The sequence below is a fragment of the Coturnix japonica genome, chromosome 2 (assembly GCF_054131305.1).
Source record: "Coturnix japonica strain WE chromosome 2, WE-NBRP24, whole genome shotgun sequence".
NCBI lineage: Eukaryota > Metazoa > Chordata > Aves > Galliformes > Phasianidae > Coturnix > Coturnix japonica.
This window is the reverse complement of record NC_140664.1, coordinates 104334702-104355642: the sequence shown is the minus strand read 5'-3', so window position 1 is coordinate 104355642 and position 20941 is coordinate 104334702. Positions and strand designations below refer to the sequence as shown.

At 39.1% G+C, this 20941-nt stretch overlaps 1 protein-coding gene across 1 annotated transcript in view; it reads left to right on the top strand.

The window, feature by feature from the left end:
* LRRC3B (leucine rich repeat containing 3B) overlaps nt 1–4165 on the top strand; it is a 57281-nt gene extending 53116 nt beyond the window's left edge. The window contains exon 3 of the transcript XR_001553153.3: nt 3416–4165. The gene's annotated coding sequence lies outside the window, so the exon portion shown is untranslated. The remainder of the gene's footprint in view (nt 1–3415) is intronic.
* Nucleotides 4166–20941: the final 16776 nt, after the last annotated feature.

The following is a 20941-nucleotide window of genomic DNA, read 5'->3' as shown; positions in this document are numbered from 1 at the left end:
CCGCTTGTTTGTCAGACATTGTGTGTTTCCATGCATTGACTTCATCTTCTATGAGAACAGAGTGGTCATGCAGTGGGCAGGGTAAGGAGTGGTAGGAATCTGGTCCCTGTGCTCCCAGGGAGAGAGGAGCAGTTGGTATGGATGAAGGAGGATCTGAATAGATGGAAGAGGTTAGGAGAATGACTGGGAAAGCCAGAACAGCCCTGTAACCTGGTAATGTGCATACGGGAGAAGTCCAGCTGCCTGCAGAGAGGGAAGAAATACCAGCGAGGATGTTCTGTGTGAGGAATTTTCATTCAAGGAGCTTTGCTGGTGCTGTGACTTGTTTTCTACCTCCCGTAACACTACCGCCATTATTTCTCTTTGGGAGCAAGGCTGTGCTGGTGGGGAAGGATACTAGAATGCCCATGCTCTCCATGAAAGAGATTAGTTGCTGAGACTGACCTGTCCCAGTCAGGGAGTTTCTCTCCAGCTGCAGGTTCTGAGGCATCCTTAGCATGGGAACCTGGGCCAGAAGGATATATCCCTCTGCCCGGCCTGCTTACAGCCCCTGCAAGGCTGGATCCCAATAAGCAGAGTGGTGGGGATGATGTGCCAGCCTCTGTGGTGGCTGCTGAGTCAATCAGACCCAGCCACTTTGCCACTGCAGACTCTTGGGTAAGGCTTGGATCTTCCCTGCCTGATCCCCATCAGTGCTGAGGAAGAGAGATATTATTTCTCTTTCCGGGCAGTGAATTGTAAATAATGCTCCCACATAAGGGCATTTAAACCAGCTATCCATGTTTTGGAAATGCAGAGAAGATGTAGGGCTTTGGCTTAACTTAAAATCTGTACTTTTGAACCAGAGGTGAATTAACTTTAATGATTATAACTCCAATATTATGTCCTTTTTGTTCCTATGAGGAATTTACAGAGAAATAGATTACAAGCAATCATTCTGCATTTAAAACCAACCTTGTTTTGCAGGCATACATAACTTCTTTAAGATACAGATATCAATTCTACCTGTGATCCTTATCGTTGTTAAGGAAATGAGAATTTCACCAGGGCTGTTATCACTATAATTCCATGAAATATAATCAAGGACTGTAAACATAGGCCATTGTCACCTGCTGCCTGCCTCTCCCTTGACCTTATCATTCTTAAACGTGAATGTTGTGGATGTGATAGCTGTCTGCTAGGGTGTGTGATATTAACAAGGACTGTGAACATCCAGATGAAATACAGGACTGTTGCTCAACTTTTAGACAAATGTACCTTGGTAAAGGTCACCCGTAAAGGAAAAGATGTATGGCAGATGCCTGGAGAGGTGTTCAGGAAACAGATGGCTCAGTTTTATTTTCTTTCTCCCTTGCCTGTTTTTCACTTTTGAAATTGAAGAACTGCATAAGTTTACAGTGTCTGGAGAAATAGTGAAGTGGTAAATTGCCACAGCCAACTGAGATGATGTTAAATAAGAGTCCGGAAAAGGTTTTTAATTCAAAGTATGATAGCACGTAATTCTTCTCGGTGATTAATTAACATCAGATAAAAGAGATCTTAAAGTTTCTAATAAAAACCGTGTTTCTTCAAGGAGGTGGAAGAACTCAAAATAAATATCCTTTATGAGGGCTGGGAAGGACTTAAGAACTACAATCAAGATATTTCAGATAGGCCTAAGGTAAAAAGTAAGACTAAAGCAGGAAGATTTTAGCTTTATACTATTCATCCATTCTCTATACAACAGCTGTAATTTATCCACCAAATAGATGAAGGAGACAAGCTCAATGCATAATATGCTTGTTCTTTCGTAGCAGCTACAGTGGAGGAAATATTTGGTGCACAGGCTTCATCTGCTGCCTTAATTTTTATTTATTTTTTAAGTTATTTATTTTAATTTCCCAAAGTTCTGAGTGGATCTGTATTACAGCTCAGAGTACCTGAATTAAAACCAGATTTACACAGTCTCAAGCAAGAATTTGATTAAGGTTTTATAAATCTGGCCTTAATGAGGAGACTCAGAGCTGGATTATTCAGATTGTTCCAGAAGTCAGGGGGATTAAGAACTTGTCTTGAGAAATGTTCCTTTAGAAACATAATAAGGATCCTAAGTTTAGAAATGTGTGTTCATAGAGAAAATAAAAGACAGAAAGCAAAGCAGCACACTTTTAAATAATAAAAGCTAGTCTTCATTTCAAAACTGCAGAGTAGCCTGGAAGAATGAAGCCGAGCCCAGGGTCCCTTCTATGTGTGCTGCACCCGGGAGCTACGGCAGTCACAGTTACTGAATGAACTTCATGGACATACTCCTGTCAGTGGACAGGATTTGGATAGCTCATTGTAGCTACAAGAGGGGCAAAGGCAATGTGCAGGGTGAGCTCTGCTAGCCAGTGTGGTGGGTCACATCAATGAGGTCATCAGCAAGAGCTCATATTGCTCCTGCCTCACAGTCTGGAGCCCCGTCATGCATAGGGCTGTTACAGTGCTCATGTATTTATTTTCTTGGATCACTGGTGCAAGGGTATTTGTGTCAAATACTTATTTCTTCCCTTTTCACTTCAGTTTGTTTTTTCCTTTGTTGCTGAAAGCAAGATTGGATCCTGTAGATCAGTACAAGGCAATGACAAGACCTAGTAGGGGATGAGGTCTGCAGAGTGCTCTGAAGATATGTGCAGATCCAAGCCCTGCAGAATGGTCTTCCTTATTTATTCATTCAAATCCGCAATGGAAGGAAGCATGTTTAGAAAATGAGCTGCATGCTTTGAAGATGTTGTTTTCTAAATAAGATGTGCTAAATATATTGTCTGTGCATATGATTAAGTCGCAACATTGTGAGAACAAGACCTAACAAGATCTACCCTCTTAAAGGTAAGCAGCTTGTTAATGTCCACTTTTTAAGGCGAGGATGCTGTTTATGGATTGTATTTTCAAGGACTATCTCCAGACTGTCTCGACATTTGCTTGAATGTCTCAACAAGCGTTAAGGGTTCAGAGAATTTGGATAATTGGCCACTCATTACAACCACAGGTCTTGATGTCAGATCATAACTTAATGGAGTCTGAATTAACCAGCTGTCCAGGAATATCTAGCTTTAGAAATATGTCACATACTGAAATGCTTCCATTTTGCATATCACATTCATCATGAAGATAAACTTGCCTATCTGCAAGCTCTTCCAAAGCAGATGATGACAGAATGACTTGTTTGCTCTGAGACAAACTTCTGAGGCTTGTTGGTGTACAGTGTATGATTCTCCTGTTTCACCTTCCTCATGTGTTTGCAATTATCATGGGGGAAAAAAAAAAAAAAAAAAAAGAAAAAGGGTTGGGAAAACAAAAGAAAGCCTACACTCCACAGCAGAATCTTAGGTTTAAGACAAACTATGTTTTACATAGTCCCCAAATGTAACCACCTATCTAAACTCTTTTCCCTCAGCTAAGACCTATGAATGTTGAGAACATCTACGAAGATACTCCATTGCTGGCAACAGGTGTTCAGATGAGCAAAGCAAGTGAAAAATTTCACATAAAAGAGAATGCAGTATGTCCTTGATCATCTCTAACTACCATAAAAGCACTTAGGTTAATGCAAAGATTTCTGTTTAGTTCGTTGGTTTTGAATTAAGTTGTCAAAATCTTGCATTTTTCTAAGTCTTCAAGCATGTTCACACTTTCTCTCCCTTGTTAGTGTGCTTGTTCTAGAAGTGGGAAGGTACTGTCATTTCTTAAACTTGGGGATATAACTGAGAAGAAAATAAAACAAGGAAGAAAAAACAACAGACAAGCTTTTGCAAACTGCAGAAGCAGCAGAAATTGCTGTTTGTTTGTCTCCCAATTATGTCAATTGGCCTACAAAAACATGTCAGCTCTTCCCACGTACCTTGCCAGAGGCCTTATATCATCACATTTGAGACAATGCTGTAGTTGTTTAAAAAAAATGCGGTGTTTTCAGCTTTTGAGAGCAAATAGTATTCATCATGATCACAGCACTGATATTGCCACAGTGGAGAACTGTTAATTAATCAATTTCTTGTTTTAAAAATGTGTCTCAAAACAACACCAACTCTACTGGCCATTTTGCCAGGTAACCTTGTTCTAGTCCAGTGTTAATACTGAAGATAATATTTTCTATCAAAATGGAGAACACACAGACTGGTGAATATAAAATAAATGAGACTTCAAACAATCTGAATGTGATGTGTTGTTTGTTTGTTTGTTTTTTCACAGAATGGTCATAAATAATTTTATTAACCAAACATGTGCACAGATTTGCTGATAGATGGTGCACTGCTGCAGACGTGCTCTTAGATGTACCTGCTTTTACCAGGAGAGAAATAAACACCCTACCGTGAGGTTTCCCTAGCATTTCTATGCCTCTGTTTGATCCTTAGCCCATCTCCCATAACTGCTTATAAAGTTCAAAGCAGTGTTTGTAATCTGTATTCATTCTGTACTCTGCACTAGTGAGGCCACATTTCAAGTGCTGTGTTTTGGGCACCTAACTACAAGGAAGACATCGAGGCCCTGGAACATGGCCAGTGACAGGCAACAAAGCTGTGAGGGATCTGGGGCACAGGTCTTAAGGGGAACAACTAAGTGAACTGGAATTGTTCAGTCTGAAGGGAAGGCTCAGGGGAGACCTGATCACTCTCTACAACTGCCTGAAAGGAGGTTGTGGTGAAGTGGGGAGCAGCCTCTTCTTCCAGGAACAGTGATAGGATGGGAGGGAATGGCCTCAAGTTGCACCAGGGGAGGTTCAGGTTGGCTGTTATGAAACATTTGTTCTCAGAAAAGCGGTAAGGCATTGGAACAGGCTGCCCAGAGAGATGGTAGTCATTGCCCTGGAGGTCTTCAAGAAATGTCTAGGTGTGGCACTGAGGGACTTGGTCTAGGGGAATAGTGGTGAAGAACTAGATGATCTTAGAGGTCTTTTCCAAACTTTGTGATTCTATGATATCCACCAAGTAACAGAAGACTTTTGTGAAAAGAAGGCAGACTATACACATGCATGTGTGTACTTGCTCATTTTAGACAAGACAAAGTGCTACATCAATAGGATGTAGTACAAGAAACTGTGATGACAAAACATGTGTCTAGCTATGTGGTTTCAGAAATGCATAAAATGCTTAAATATAAATAATCAAAGCATCAATATATTTTTTGCCGCACATCAGACTTTCATTTCACTTGGCACCATCCTGTGAGCTTTGCAGTGACAGATAATGACATGTTTTGTGGATTACAGTAGTTGGTCACAGATAGACTCAGTGAGTATTTCAGGTAAAAAAGAAAACATTTTAAAAATCCTTAGGACATTTCTGGACAAGACAAACCAAAGGATACATATTACAAGAAATGTTATATTATCCTATTATGTGGTGTTTCATGATCATGCAGCAAAAAAAAATCGATATGATGCCAAGTTCCTGCTTGGCTCTTAAAAGAGATTTCCAGGCATTTGAGGAGAGCTCATTCAAAATGATGTGGAAAAAACTACATATCTGCATTTTCTTTTTCTGGAGAAGCTGATGTTTTCCAGATAGTTCTGTCTGGTTTTTGTTTTTGTTTTTTGTTTGTTTGTTTGTTTTGGTTTTTTTTTTGTTTTTGTTTTTGTTTTTGAAATTTGCTTTATTATTATTATTATTATTATTATTATTATTATTATTATTATTATTATTATTATTATTTATTTTGGTTCTGCTGCTTGGAGAAAAACTGTATGTGTGTCACTGTACTGCTCTTTTGAAAAATTATCTTGTAACCTTAAGGCAAGCATGTTAGTTTTATTTCACTTTAGCCTATTCAACTGCAAATAATGAATCAAAGCTGTTGGTTTAATTGGTTTAAAAATGTGTTGGCTTCCATTTAAAGCCAACCATCGTGCTTCTGTAATGCTTTCTGGCTAAGCTAATCCTTTAGGAATAATACACTCATAAAACTTTCATTTGTCTTCAGGAAGGCTGGAATTCTACTTTGTGAATACACATATTTTCAAAACTATTAAAAGTTTGGATTAAACTGTGATTTTTGTGTTATCAAATTATTCCTCAGCTTGGGCAGAATAATTGTGACAGAAAATAGTGCATTTTCTACCATTTATCATTCCTCCATTGTGTTAAAGTATGCCATTTTGAAATGGTTCATAGAAGGCTGCTCACCTATGAATGTGCAAAATGGATGCAGTGACCCAGAAAGGCACCTGAGGAGCTGAGTCTGCTACAGCATCTTGCATTTAGCTACTCTGGGAGAAAACCACCTCTGTATGCATTTATCCTCGAGAGGCATGGAGTCTCAGCAGTCAAATGGTCCTGCTTAAACAGAACTAACAGGGGTGAAATCTGTGCAGCACTGTGAAAGTTCACAGCACTAGAGTGATCTGCAACAAGGGCATCTCTCTATCTATAATGGTGGCAAGGGTAATGCTAAGCTTGGCTTCCTGTAGCATAGCAGTATTATAAAGAAACAGCCCTGTCTCAGATCTCCAGGAATGAAGTTACTCCTTCAGTCACTAGGAACAGTTAAGCTGAATTGCACAAAACATATGTTGCTTGCATAAGATGCATTTCGGGTGAAAACTCTGCTTTTAATTATAGACCGTTGCATAAAATGTCAGCAATTAAATCACAGATTTAGCAGTATTCTTGGCTGGCATGAAAGGCAGAAAGCATGTTTCTCCTGTTTACTCCTTTTGGAGCTGAATTTCTCTTACTTTACGAAACATTTTTATTCAAGTGGAAAAAAGTAAAAAAAAAAAGTAAAAAAAAAAAAAAAGTAAAAAAAAAAAGTAAAAAAAAAAAAAAAAAAAAAGAGTCTACCAAAGAGAAAACTAGCACTGCTTCATTTATTCTCTCTCGAGGTTTCACAACAGTGAAATTGCCCAGGATGGGATCCAAAAGCAGCTGAACTGTTTGGTTTTGAAACAGAATAAAACTGACGTCTATTATCAAAAGACATGAAATTCAGATTTAGATGATCTGAAATGGACTTCCAGTGTCCTTTGGTCCATAGATTGATGTGGAATGTCTCTCCTTTAAAATCAGCAGTTCCTCTGATAAGTAATTTTATTTCTGCAATTCTCCAGAGCCTGGTATAATTATATCCAAGGCAAAAATTGACAAAAGTTTGAAATCTGATCAGGTATATATCCAGCTGAGCATGATCCACTTAAGTATTTATTCTGATTTAGCCATTGTCATTCCAAAAATACTGTCATGGAGGAAAATATAAACATGATCCCTTCTTTTTTAGGATTGTTACCATCTGTATCATAGTTACCAAATGTTTATTGCTTAACGTGTATTTAAAATTAACTGGGTCTATGCATTGCTTGCCTTTACTGCAAGTGTAACATAGTAATCACAGCTCTGTTCACAGAACGTGGTCTACATCAGTAAGCATTTTTCTCTAGCTTTGAGTAATTTTTTCTGACAAGTGCTATTTTTGCCACTTCCATAAGTGTATAAGTCATTATTATGCTGTAGTGATTCACTTCTGTGCTGATTTCTGTGGAAGTACGTTGAATTACACCAGCTGAGGTTGTGGCCTCTACTGAGCTTTTCAGAGTATTTTCTTCTAGTCGCCTCTATTTTTAGGTCAATTACTGAGTCCCTGTCACGTTATATGACTGAAGATAGCACCTGTCCTTTTATTTATATCCTCATATTTACTGAGTTCCTGTTGCTGCTTATTTTGTCTTTCCTTCCCTGTGTGACTGCTTCTGATTACACTATTTCCTTATTTAACCTAGATTACACAATATTTATGTAGGTTCAGTAGTTCCTTGAAAGAACTAATTGAGCAAAAAACACTAATGGGAGACCTATGGGTTGACCCCGATAAGGCTAAAATCCTCTTGTGCGTAAGGAGGAGACTTTTCATTTTAAATGAGGCGATTAATGGTAAGATCCTATAATCTTCCACTGAATCTGTGCACCGACATATTACTTCAGTAACCTTTACTGGGTGAAAAATGACCATGTTTAAAAGAGTGTTTACTGGAAAGCCAACTGTTACCTCCAAGTGGTATCCTTAGCACCAGGAGTGGATACAGAGGGCTGATTTTCCTTTCTAATCTTTGGCTTAAGCATTTCTTGAAAGGGATCACTTGATTCACAAGGCGGCTGCCAACTACACATGACCAGATGCCAGCAGAGTGAGGGACAGCCCTAGAGGTGGCTCTGGTCTCTGTCTTCATTAAGGCCGTCTGCTTGTGACAGGAATGTGAAGGGAACCACAGCAGTCAGCATCTGACCCTCTGAAACTTTCTCTGAGTTACCAAGTTTGTATAACCAAGTGTAACAGCCAGGAGCCAAAAGTCTCCTGTATGGAGTAGTTGATTAATATCTGAATAGGTATTTGGAGTCTTGGGCATATATGCAGAATCTATCATTTGACATTTTCTAAAATAATTTACTGTCAATCATATGTGGCTTTATTTGTGCAGTCTTTTTTTTTTTTTTTTTTTTTTTTCTTAAATTACCATAGTTCATCTTAAAAATAAACATCTGCTCATGCATCTGTACAAGAATAAAACCAGAATCACTCACAAGTATGGTTGGTTTTAAATATACTTTCAATAATCAGATTTAGTAGTGGTAATCCCATATGCACAAAGACATTTACAGTTCAAGAAACAGAAACTCTTCCCCCAAAATCTTCTATTGTACTAGCATGTATAATTTGCATAATAGCAGGCTATTCAATATTCAGAGTTCTCCACATGAGCATTTAGTCTATATTTTACCATGATCAAAATAAGGATATCAGTTTCCTATGTCTTTGATTCTATCTTACTTTAACAATAAACTATTGTTCCTGTGAATTTTGCTTGCGTGAATTCTTAAGATACCGTGATGAAATGAGCATCTAATACCATGGTAACGGATAGAAGAGTAGTAATGGGTATAAATTCTTACCAGTGATATTTGAAGTCTTCTTCCAAGGCATGCCACTGATTTTGGCATGCTAGGAATGTTGGATTGAATTACCTGTTTCTCAACACCGTCACAGACTTATGATTCTGAGTGTGAACTTTTTCTTAATATTTTTATAATATTATATCCTTTCTGTATGCAACTTCCAGCACAGCAGATACCTAATTACACTAAAAACTACTGCCCTGTTAGAAACAGAGATCCTCTCCATACTTAATGAGTATGGAAACATAGTCTTGAAGAAAGATATGTAGTTCAAGTAGCCACCTCCCACTAGCACTAGAAATCTCTAGGTTCCAAAGTAGAGCCATATATCTCAACAAGCTCTCTCCTCAAAATCCATTCCTCAGAGCAAAGGGTCTGATGAAGTACTCACTGATACGAACAAAAAGATCTTATTCATTTTAATGTGCCTAAGATTAGGACTTGAGAGTGAGGTTGGCATGAATTATGTTGTAAAGATAAATGTTTCGCTTTGAGTTCCTGGAGAAAAAAAAAGGGCACTGCTCTGATTTTCTAGTGTTCTGGACAATGAAAGCATATGAAGAACATTTATGCTTCTGGCATTTTGAACTCTCATCACTGGCGTTGCTGTTATTCCTGTTAATTACCCACTCGGGTTTCTTTTCACTGTGTGCTAATTCTTGGCCCTGACAGACTGACTCACTGTAAATTGACTGAGAAAGAAATCTTTCTTTGTCCTCAGCAACTCTGAATAATTAATTTTTTTATCATTATGCTTTTTAGCTGACATTCTCTTCCTGAAAGAAAGAATGGGGCATGTTTCATTAAAACAAGGAAGCACTGAAGTTAAACATTTCAGTCACACGGATAGCTGAATAACATACCATTTTTTCAGGGTAACATGCTTGCCTTTTTGGTGCTATTTACTCTAATGCTAATGCTTCCAAAGCCTGTTTTGTAACAACAGTCTGCCAAAAGTTAAACATTCTACAATTAACAGAGAGGAAGCTCAGTGTTTTCACCTCAAAATACATCTACATAGGTTAATTACTCACAGAGGACTTCATCCCAGGAAGTGCCAGAAAACTTCTTCACTGACCTGCAGAGGCCAAAATCATGCCTAAAGGGTAGAGCTCTGCCCTGGGCAGGTAGTCTCAGTGCAGCAAGACCTGAAAGCTCATATTCAATGAGTTGATGCTTTCTGAATATATATTACCAGCACCTCATTAGCTATCATAATGCAGGTCCCCACTGAATCGATGTTATGGCCAGTGGCAAGTAGGTGGTAGCTTGTAGCTCCTTCAAACTGAGTAGAAAAACACTGGAGAATTTATTGTGCATTTATGTGACTGCATAGTTTCTTCCTAATTGTGATTTCATCAGATTCTAACAATTTGGCCTTCTTTACTAAGATGCTCCAGAAAACTCTCGCTTTCATTGAAGATATAGCAAGCACCCATTTTATCTGTACTGGTTTTTCATGCTTATTTTCGAATGTTTCAACATCTCTTTAAAAACCACAAGGTCAAATCTTGCATCTCCATTTTCATGGGCTCGGCCTAAAGTGAACAACATACTTTGGCTGATCTTTATGTAATATAATGATATCACTGGATGTACTGAATATCATCTAACCACTCCTATTCTGTGCCTAGTATGTGCATTTATGTTTTAGGCAACAACAACTGCTGTAAAGCTCATTGACATCATAACAAAAACTGCCAAACTGGAAGCTCATCATTTTGGCCATGTCACTCTGCTTATGTGTAACAGCAAGATTTTCTCAAGGGTGGCATGCATCCAATCAACAACAGTAGTTTAATGTTTTCTTTCTCCTGTTCCCGGGGCAAAAAAAAAACTGGTATGTACAAAATCCACACTGGTGCCAGTGTTAAAGCCTTCTATTATTACTGACTGGGTTGTTAAAACAGCTGCAGAGTTCATCTGTTCTGATTAGAATAACCAGATTAGGATTGAAAAGGGCTTTATGGGAGTGCCTGGAGGAGAAATATGGGGCACATAATGATCAGTTCCAGTGGCTAGAAGAACATATTAAGGTATGGACATTAGCTGACAGGTTGAAAGAACCTTGAAAACCCTCAGGAATCCCAATCAGGAAACATAATTACTGGATGATGTGATTGAGTTTATGAAAAAATAATGATGGCAGTGAAACTGTAGTCCTGATATGCTGCATCTGAACTGCAAAAAACAGATCTTAAAAGGGATGTAGCGTAATGAACTCTTTTGCACATTTCATTATGCTTGAACCATAAGAAATAACAGGATGTACTGTAGCAGTCTTTTAGAGTAGCGGCAAGGATGCTAATAGCTGTATGTCTGTTTCTTACCACTCCTTTCTCCCTCCAAGTAAGATAATAAAAAAGACCATCAGCCTTCCATCCAGATGTCTCCTCTGACCCTGAAGGGTTTCTGAAATAGCCCAAGAAAATCCTGTCTTTATATCAGCCCAGATTTTAGATCCAACCCGTATAAATGCAGAGAAGGAAAGCTCTGAACTCCTTTGACCAAAAGGAGTTATCTCCCAGGTAGGAGAGAAAAAGTTGCTTTAGGGCATGATTCCTCCTCTTCTGGAAATAATGCCTGAGTGACAGATAAGCTATGCCTATCTCACTGCACTGACTGGAGGGAGACTACAGCGAGTTCTTTATTGTAGACATCTATGTTGTAATAGTTTAAAACTGGTTGTGATGAGCCTTCTTGCAAATACATGGGAATATGCATCTTGGGATAGATGTGGTCAGTGAAGCCTTCTCTGTAATGGCAGAGTGAAAAATTCTCTGCAGATGTGTTGGTATGTTTATGCATGGACAGAGTTTGTATGGACAGTTCTGTGCACTAAATCTATTGAAGGAATCCTAGCGTGTTCCTAAGAATTAAACCTGATGCTTAGTAAAATTATGCCATGTTCTTTTCCCTGCTTGGGATTTTTTTCAGTCATTTGAGAAAAGTAGCAATTAACACTTTCAAATATTCTGTGAAAAAAAAGTGATGCAGTCATAAGTTTCTTACCTACAGCCAAGGGAAATTGAAGTAAATGGATTTGTTTCTGTTTGAATTTCTACCACTCTCTAATGAAGATGAAACCCGCAATAAATTTTCTGATATCCTACATAACAACATTTCTTTAAATTTTCTTTTCACTGAAAATGGGTGTTATCAGCCCCACTCCTGTCACCAACTTAATTTGTAATCATGTTTTCCTAGGTGCTGTAATCTGAATAAATGGATACAATTTCTCTACCTACCTCAAAAGCAAATAATGTTATTTTTTCATTGCAAATTCAGTTCTCTAAAGCATTTTATCCACACAAAATTAAGGTCCTGGTATGTAAATCTGTCTTTACCGTCTGGTTTGTTCATGGACTTCAAACAAAACCCTTCAGGAGAAGAAGTGCATCCATCAAAGGTTAGACTCTGGATGCTAATATGGAAACCTGGCTTGCAGACTGGCACATCAAATGGTAGGATTCAAAGCTAATTTGGGACCCAGACATGTTAAATGAAAGTAATAGATTGAAGCATACAAGAGTGCGTTTCTCTAAGGCTAATGTGTGCTCTGATTCATATCCTGCACTTCTCATTGACCTTACTGAGGCTTCACAAGCAAGGTATGTGCAAGCATAGAATTTGTTGCTTTGCATTTGGAACTATACTTTCAATCCAGTTGGTGAGCAAGTGAGATAATAATTAAGGAAGCAGTTGTTTGGGCCTGTGAAAAGGAATGAAAAAAATGATGATGATGATGATGATCACAAACTAAATGCACGTATATGTGCAAGGACAGATTGTCTTACCTGAATGTTCTTAAAGAGCTGGCAGAGATAATTACAGAGGCACTATCAATCATTTTTGTCACCTCATTAAGAGTGGAAGAATTTCCGGTGGACTGAAGGACAAGAGAATCAGGGTGCAGCCAGTAGTTAAGTACGTAATAAATTGGAGAGAGATGAATTTGTGGATCTTTGAGGCAAGCTTCAATACCCAATGAAAGAATAAAAGGATTTCTTCCTAGGTATAGCTGCTAAGACCTCCAAACATGCAGGTTTCTGAGCATGTGGGAAGGCATGGCCTCAGGTCCCAGAAGATGTAATGAGATGGACAAGAACATATCAAGTGATTGTTTTCTGGTTAAGAAGTACGGCAACACCTACCCCTGATTCCTCACCTGATTCAACTGAACACAGCAGTTTATATTTAGACAGTGTTTGGAGAAACAAAACAAACAAACAAACAAACAGAAGAAATAGTTATGATTAATGATTAATATAAGAAACCAAGTAAAGGATTAGACAGAAACATACTCTGAGATAACTAATATCAGTTAGCACTCCCATTTTCCTCTTGTATTTGGAAAAGATTTAAAATACTATTACTGGATTTTGTTTAGTATACAGAAGCATGCATGCATAGAATTTGGGGTTCAAAATGAGTCACAAACAACCCGACTGAGATGATAAAATAAATAATGCCCTAAATCTTCACTTTTCTTAAATAATAATAATGATGATGATGATAATAATAATAATAATAATAATAATAATAAAAACAAACATCAAAAATAGACTGAGTTGCTTCTGGAACTCTTTAACACCATTCTGATATTTTTTTCCACAAAAAGTGGCATATTGTTTTTGCCCACAGGTTTATAACAGCTCTTTCAGGGATTTGTTTGCTAGAACACTTATGAATGCCTATTAAAAAAATAAAAGGAAATATCAATAATAACAATTTAAAAACAGAACCATTAATATATTGGGCCAGATGCTTTATCGGTACTATATTCCATGTCTAGTTCGTTCATTGGTTTTATAGGACAGACTCACATTTCCAGTGCATGTGCTTTGGACATTTATGTCCACCACTGGCTATGGACAGGAGATAGGTGAGTTTTACTGTCATCTTTTCTATTTTTTTTTTAAGAGTTGGTTTAAGTTCATTTCATTTTTAAGGTGTTTTATATGTCTAAACATATGTCTCAGTTTTATGCATAGTTAATCTATTCTCCTGACATCCCTAAATTTTAATAATGTTCAGATCATTTTGGACACTTTTATGTAGCTTTTTTAGTTTTTAGCTTTTTAATACTGGATTTTCTTAGGATATAGCATTACCTGGCATTTGTCAGGTGACTCTGCTACCATCCTTCAGAGGCCATTGTCAGGCCTGGGCTGTATTTAACTTCTCACTCTTAGGAGGGGTTTTTTTCAGGCTTTATTATATTAGAAAAGCTACTGTTTTCATTTTGTATCTAGGGTGGGCACTAAATTAAGAAGTTCAGCTGCTTTCAATTATGTTCCAGTGTTCTGTATCAAGATCATTTTCATTTTTCATAGTACTGCTCAGTTTTCCTGCCCCCTTTTCTTCAGGCTTCTGCACTCAGAGCATCTAAACATTTGGGAATTAGGCAGGGGAGGAAACTAGCAGATGTCATTTATTTGTCACCTCTTTAGCTTTGGTAGTAAAACCAATTCACTTAATGAAAAAATGATGTTCTTTCAACCCAGCTGAAAACTTCTGTCCATGGGGAAATGCATCAATAAATTGCCCAAAGGATTAGGATACTGTTAGGGAAGTGCCACAGATAAACCCTTTGTAGTTACAGTCCTCCCTTTTTGTGCTATATTCCTCAGTGTGGGAGTTGCTGGGAGAGGGAGGCATTCTGGGTGGGATGGAGGAAAGGCAGGTGGTGCCAACTGCACCTGCAGGGAAAGCATCAGTGTGAGAAGAGGGATGCCCCAGAGGTCAGTACCAGTAGGAGGCAGGAAGACCTGTGCTGGGACCTAGAGCTCTGAACATCAACAGCTCTGAAGCTGACTTGGCAGAAGCTGAGGGATGACCCTCCTGCCATTGTTAATGCTGTGGGTGGGCTATGGTGGCCACTGGCATGGGCAGGCTAATGGGTTTGAAGCAAGATATCACTACAGAGATGGGGAATGGAGCAACACACAGTCTGGGAATGACTGCAAGAGCTACAGAGCAGCATCTCTTCAGAGAAGCAGGAAATAGGCTTTTCCATCATGCCTCTGGTGAAGATGAACTCTGTCTGTGCTCATTTGACACAGGTTTTTTTAGACTCAAGCAAATTAAGGAAAGGGAAATGAAAGCAACATGTAAAAAGCACATTGGTTATTTGGGTGCTCATCCCAGCTTTCTGTGTGTGGCTTCAAAGTACTACTCTTTGGAGATATCCAGATACTGAACTAAATTTTTACTGTCTAGTAGAAGACCAAGGAGGAAGAGTGAAGTAAATCTTCTTCAGAGGGCTTTCTATTGGTTCAGCACCATCCAACATTCATACAGGTCGTATGGGTCATAAAATATAACTCCTGAATTCACCCTGAGTTGTGCCCTCCGTACTTTGATAGATGTGGCATACTTACTATCTGACAGTAAAATTCAGTGCTGGTTTTCAAGGCTGGAGGAAAAGGACTTAGCTCCTGCTAAAGAAAATGTGGTGTATTTGATCCCAGAAATGTATGTGAGGGAATGAGATGCTTGAGATTTTAAGGTAGAACTCTGTCTTATACATGGAAACAAATTAAAAAAAAAAAAAATGCTGGAACAGTTTTCATGTTTGCTGAGAGGATTTTTAAAGAGAGAGCAGACTGCTTCCATGCTAGGTAGCCACATGAGCAAACAGGCATGTTTCTTGCGGGTAAGGAGGTTTCTCCTCTTCCTGAAGCCGAAGATGTACAAAATACCTCTTGTAATTAATCAGTTGTCTTATTTATGACTCCTAAACTTGAAGTTGAGAGCTTTCTAGAAACTTGAAGTACCTTGGGGATAAAATAATGGGCATTAAGCATATTTTATAGCAAGTCAAGCTCTGGGAGTCTGCCAGCATTTGTCAGGATTATTGGACCGTATCTAACCAAAGCAGGAAAAGGCACGAGCTGGAGTCTTTGACTATCTGAAAGTTCAGAGAGTGATGAGCAAAAGGGACCTCTCCCAAGCTGTGAGATAAATAATAAATGGTCAAAAAAGATGTAGAGATCTAAAAATAAAGTCAAGCTACACTGTGAACCCTACTAGGAATGGTAAGGGTCATTTCACATTTCAGCATCTTTCCTACTTTTTTTTTTGCAGTGAAAAATTTGTTCCCAGAACAACCCACTAAGGTATTTTATTTTTTTTTTGTTACTCAACTTGCAGCTCCATGAAAGTGTGATGGACAATTCAGCATGCAAGTAGAGCTGGAAGGCAAATTTGCTCCCCTTAATTCCAAGCCACATGACCCCAAAAAGCATGGTCTTCCCCAGGGTGAAATACCAATGGATTTGAGTACACAACTGCAAGCAATGACTGAACTGATAGGAAGAGAAAGGATATCAATGGTAGCTCCTTTTTAGAAGGGTAAAAGGAAGAAATAATCTGAAAAATGTGCTGAGCACTTATATTTACCTCATGCTAATGAATGCTTGAATGCAACACACAGACAGCTGGACACTCAGCTGACCTGAGAGGAACCATAGCATACGAGTGCATCTTCACTCAAGCATGGGATCTTCTGGAGTCTCACAATGGAAAGAAAGAGATGGAGTCTGAGAGGTAAATCCTCTGGCCTCTGCCTCTAAGCTCTTACTTCACTGGGGATGGGCACGTACTTGCAGTCAGGACAGAGGCACTTGGATTTCACCAAAGTAATGAACCCAAATTTTCCAGGTCAAATTACATATGACTTTGGTGGTAGGGGGGAAGGTGTCAGCAGTATCAGTTCATTTCAGGCCTCGGGTTCCAAAGCCTGGGCTGGCAGATTAAAATCACTGAAATTGCAAAGGAAGGAGTGATTTCAAAGGGAAGAAAATATTGCATGCAGAGATACTGCTTCTAAAAGAGACTGGTAATATGGAACTGTCTTCCTTGCTATGTGCTGAGCTGCAATTTTGAAGGTATCTTCCTTCAGTCAAGGATCAGGGGGAAGATGCAGATTAGATTCATCAGATAACTGAGATTGAGCAGCAAAGATCAGTGGTGAGAACTGCAGAAAAGAAACAAGTCAGAGGCAGCATGCAGAGATGAAGGTCTTTTCACAAATCCTCCTTCATGTGAGAACATCCTCTGACTAGCAGTCAGGAAGATAATGAAAAAGCAGGGTAATTTCAGATATCATCATGCCAGTGAACTCCCTGCAATGATATTGAAAATACTGGGGGATAGAGAAGAATCTGCTGTGGGGAAATGGCAGGGGTGGAAATCATTCTGAGCTAGGCTTTGGGAACAGGAACTCAAAGTAAAATAATTCCCGTGGAAAATGATTTTACCTTTTTACCTTTTTTATCTGTGTATGTGTAGTGACATATTGACTCCAACAAATGTGTTTGGGAATCACTCGAATACTAAAAGCCACACGTGCTGCATTAGCATCTTCCACAGTTCACAAAGGTGCAGTTTTGATGAGTCACTTGTGCTTGCATGTTAGAAGGCCAAGTCCAAAATTTGCTCTCACAGGAACAAAGCCCTTACATCACTACTGATTTGCGTGTATATAGCTTCCCTTGCCTGCTGGCTGGGTCTCACTTTAGGGAGTATGGGGTCATTCACATTTCTGTTAGACACACTGTACTTGCCAGATGCAGTTGTCCTCTTTTATTTGGCGCCATCAACAAGATGCTTTCCACTAGTACAGCTATTGCAGGTTATTCTCTTATCTCACTAAGGAATAATGCGTTCACTTAGATTCCTTCTGCCACCCATCTACTGCATCTAGTCTCGGAAAATGAAGAAAATTTTAGGCACTCAGCATTTCCTTGTCTGTGCAATGCATGACAACAGAAAAAGGATATTTGCAACTAAGTCTTCATTTGGTCTCAGACAGTAAAGCCAATTCTTAGAGAAAGCAGGCATTTCAGTGGAAGGCAGAAAATGAGCCTTGGAAAGAGAAAAATGTTTATCTTAGGCCCTCCATTACTTCTGTATTATGAAGTCAAGGCCCTATTTTATGTAAAAAATTATCGGTGTTCTGGTTTTATTTGAAATGTCTCAAAAACTGGCTTCTGATTTCCTACAGTACATTTTTTAGGCCACTTCAAACCCTGAACATCATAACTGACCACTGAAGTCAGCAGCTAAAATGATAAAATATACATTTATAAGGTATTTAGTGAATATTTTATTGCTGTTATTCTGAAAGGTTTATCAGGTAGTTAATCATTTATTTTAAACGTGTTATGCTCTGTTAGTCACGTGCAAATTCCCTTCTTCTTTTCTATCAAGTTGTAACTGCGGTCTTCAATGTAAAATACAAATACAGATTTATCTGGCTACTGCAAACGCCAGGAATCTTGAATTAATCTTGGCTTCTGTCATACTGCTTCACAGTCCATCCCTGAAGGAGAGGATATTTTTCCCAATAGAAGAAATAAATACTTTCAAGACACTTGACTAGTTTTATGGCTTTCAAAAATAGCACTGCATCTCACAGAGCACAGATACCCTGAGAGCTCTGTGCAAACTTTCCAGTGACGCTGTTACTGCCACTGAACAGCTACAGCAAATAACTCATTGCTCTTTTTTCAGCCACCAGATAATGCCACCAATTACATTTTTCATCTGTCCTACCTTAACTTGTGATGCAGATCAGCTCAGAACAGAGAGAACAGCAAAAACATACCATCAAGTTATCTGTGTGTCTCTGGTGCAAAGATCAAACTTGCTTTCTCTGTTTGTCTCCATTTAGTAAGAGGAATAAAAAAATAGTAGAACCTTAGAGTGGTTTAGGTAGGAAAGAACCTTAAAGATTCTCTGATTCCCATCCTCCTGCCATGGGCAAGGCTGCCACCCACCAGCTCGGGCTGCCCAGGGCCCCGTCCAACCCGAACTTGAATTCCTCCAGGTATGGAGCATCCACAGTTTCTCTGGGCAGCTGTGCCAGCACCTCACCACCCTCTGAGTAAAGAGTTTCTTCTTAACATCTGACCTAAATTTCCCCTCTACTAGTTTAAAGCCATTCCTACTTGTCATCACGCTCTCTGCCCATGTAAAATGCTGGTCTCCCTTCTGCTCATAAGCTCCCCTCTAGTACTGGAAGCCTGCAGTGAGGTATCCCCAAAGGAATGGGTCTGTCATCTTTTGATAACAGTACCTGATAAATGCTCATTCATAGTGAACTGGAAAAAAGTCAGAAATTTCTTTCATGCTCTCATGAGTGGTGTCCAAAGATTGCTAACAAAGGCCAGAGCTTGGACTGATTCCATATGCATCTTGCAGTAAGTGCTCATCAGCCTGGATAAATGTCTTTTGTGCATGTGTAAGACAATGAAATCACATCTGCCCCTTTTCATTGTACATAACAAGCACGACTGTGGCGCATCATAGCCTTTTCCTAGCACTGATATATGGGAGAAATTTAGTTGGGCGTAAGAGCACAAGACTCCAGGAGCTGGTTGAGCTGATTACAGGCAGACATCTGCAGCGCAGTTGTCTGTAACTGAGCTGCTAACAAGCTCCTTACAAAGACTACAGAGAGAGAAGAGAGCACATTTAGACAGTATACTTCTGCCTTATTTTGGATGCCTTTTTAAGGCTGAGCTGAATCACACTTTGGGCTATAGTGATGGCTAAGCCTTGATCACCTGGCAGACCAGGTGACCCCCATTTAGGCAGATGACTCCCATCCCTGTTTTACTCAAGCAATTGCAGTTAAGAGATTCTACTCCAAAACTGAGTAGCATCCATAGTGATACTGACTTTACCTGCCTACTTGTACCTGTGGTCCCTTGAAAGGTTATTTTAGGACACCCAGAAACAATTTAAATTTGCCTTCCCCATACTGTTGCAGCCTCCCCTGGCTGTCACTGAGGTCCATCAGCTACTGCTATTACAAATGCAGTTTGCATCTCACAACATCAATAAAGGTGAGTCAAGCAGTATAAGGGTACCTCTAAAGGCTCATTTCATTGATGTTTGCTGTTATTGAGTACATATATAACTTTTCTACCAGCTGGAGATAGCTATTATAAGGCCAGTCTCAGTTATATGGAGAGGGATCCTTCCAGAGAGAAAGCACAATGCCTCATATCTCTTTCACAAATTGTTTCCTACCTCCAAATTTCAGAAAATTGATTTCTGTTTGCAAGATATTTTTCCAATTGTTCTTCTTTGCTCAGAGGAAGGGAATAGACGCATATGGCCCTCTTCCCTTATGAAAAAGAAGAATTGTGACTATGACAACCATACAGCATGCAACAAAACTTATAGCCAGTGTTGCTAAAGCACAGCCAGCCCCACGCTGGCTGGGTTAATAGTATAGGCAGGAAAGCCAAAAACGTAATCATAAGCATAAGACTGCCTTCACAAGCTCATCCATTGGTCATTTCCAAGAGACTTAAAGGATGATAGGAGGGAGGGTGACATAGTGTCTCTTCTTTTCAACTCTGATACCAGCTTTGCTGCTCCTGTCATTTGGGATAGGTATGTCTACATAGCAAAAGTTTCTCTTCCAGACAAGCTAAGACAGTTAATTTTTTTTCTTTTTTCCATACTGTACTGAGTGATATCTGCCTAAATAAAACCTATTTTTCAAAGTATTTTCTTCTTTTCAAAGATTCATAATTTCCTTTTTGTAATTTCTTTCGAACGTTCAAACCCCCTGGTTAAAAATGTACATCTTGTTTAACACAGTCATGTCTGGCTTCCAACATTTGAACCTGTTAACTAGATTAAGCACTTTAGGTGTTCCATCTTCCCTTTTCTCAGACTACCTGCTATTAATGAACCATGTACAACATGTAGACTGAGACTTCTCAGAACATAGTGCTTTCATCCAGCCATTAGGTCTTATATCATCTATGTGCCCTTTTCATTTTACATTATCTTTTTCAAGGTGCAAGTATCAGAACTTCCTTCAGTATTTCAGTTCCAGTGAAACTGCTTGCCTGCTCCTGCTATTTATCTCGTGATCATGAAGCTAGGCATTATCTTTGCTTATGTTGCCAGAATATCAGACAGTGGGAGCCTGTACTGCACCGTGACAACTCCAAGACTCTTCTTGTTGTTACTGCTCAACAAATCCTGCCTGCAAACTATGCTCATGTACCCTGACC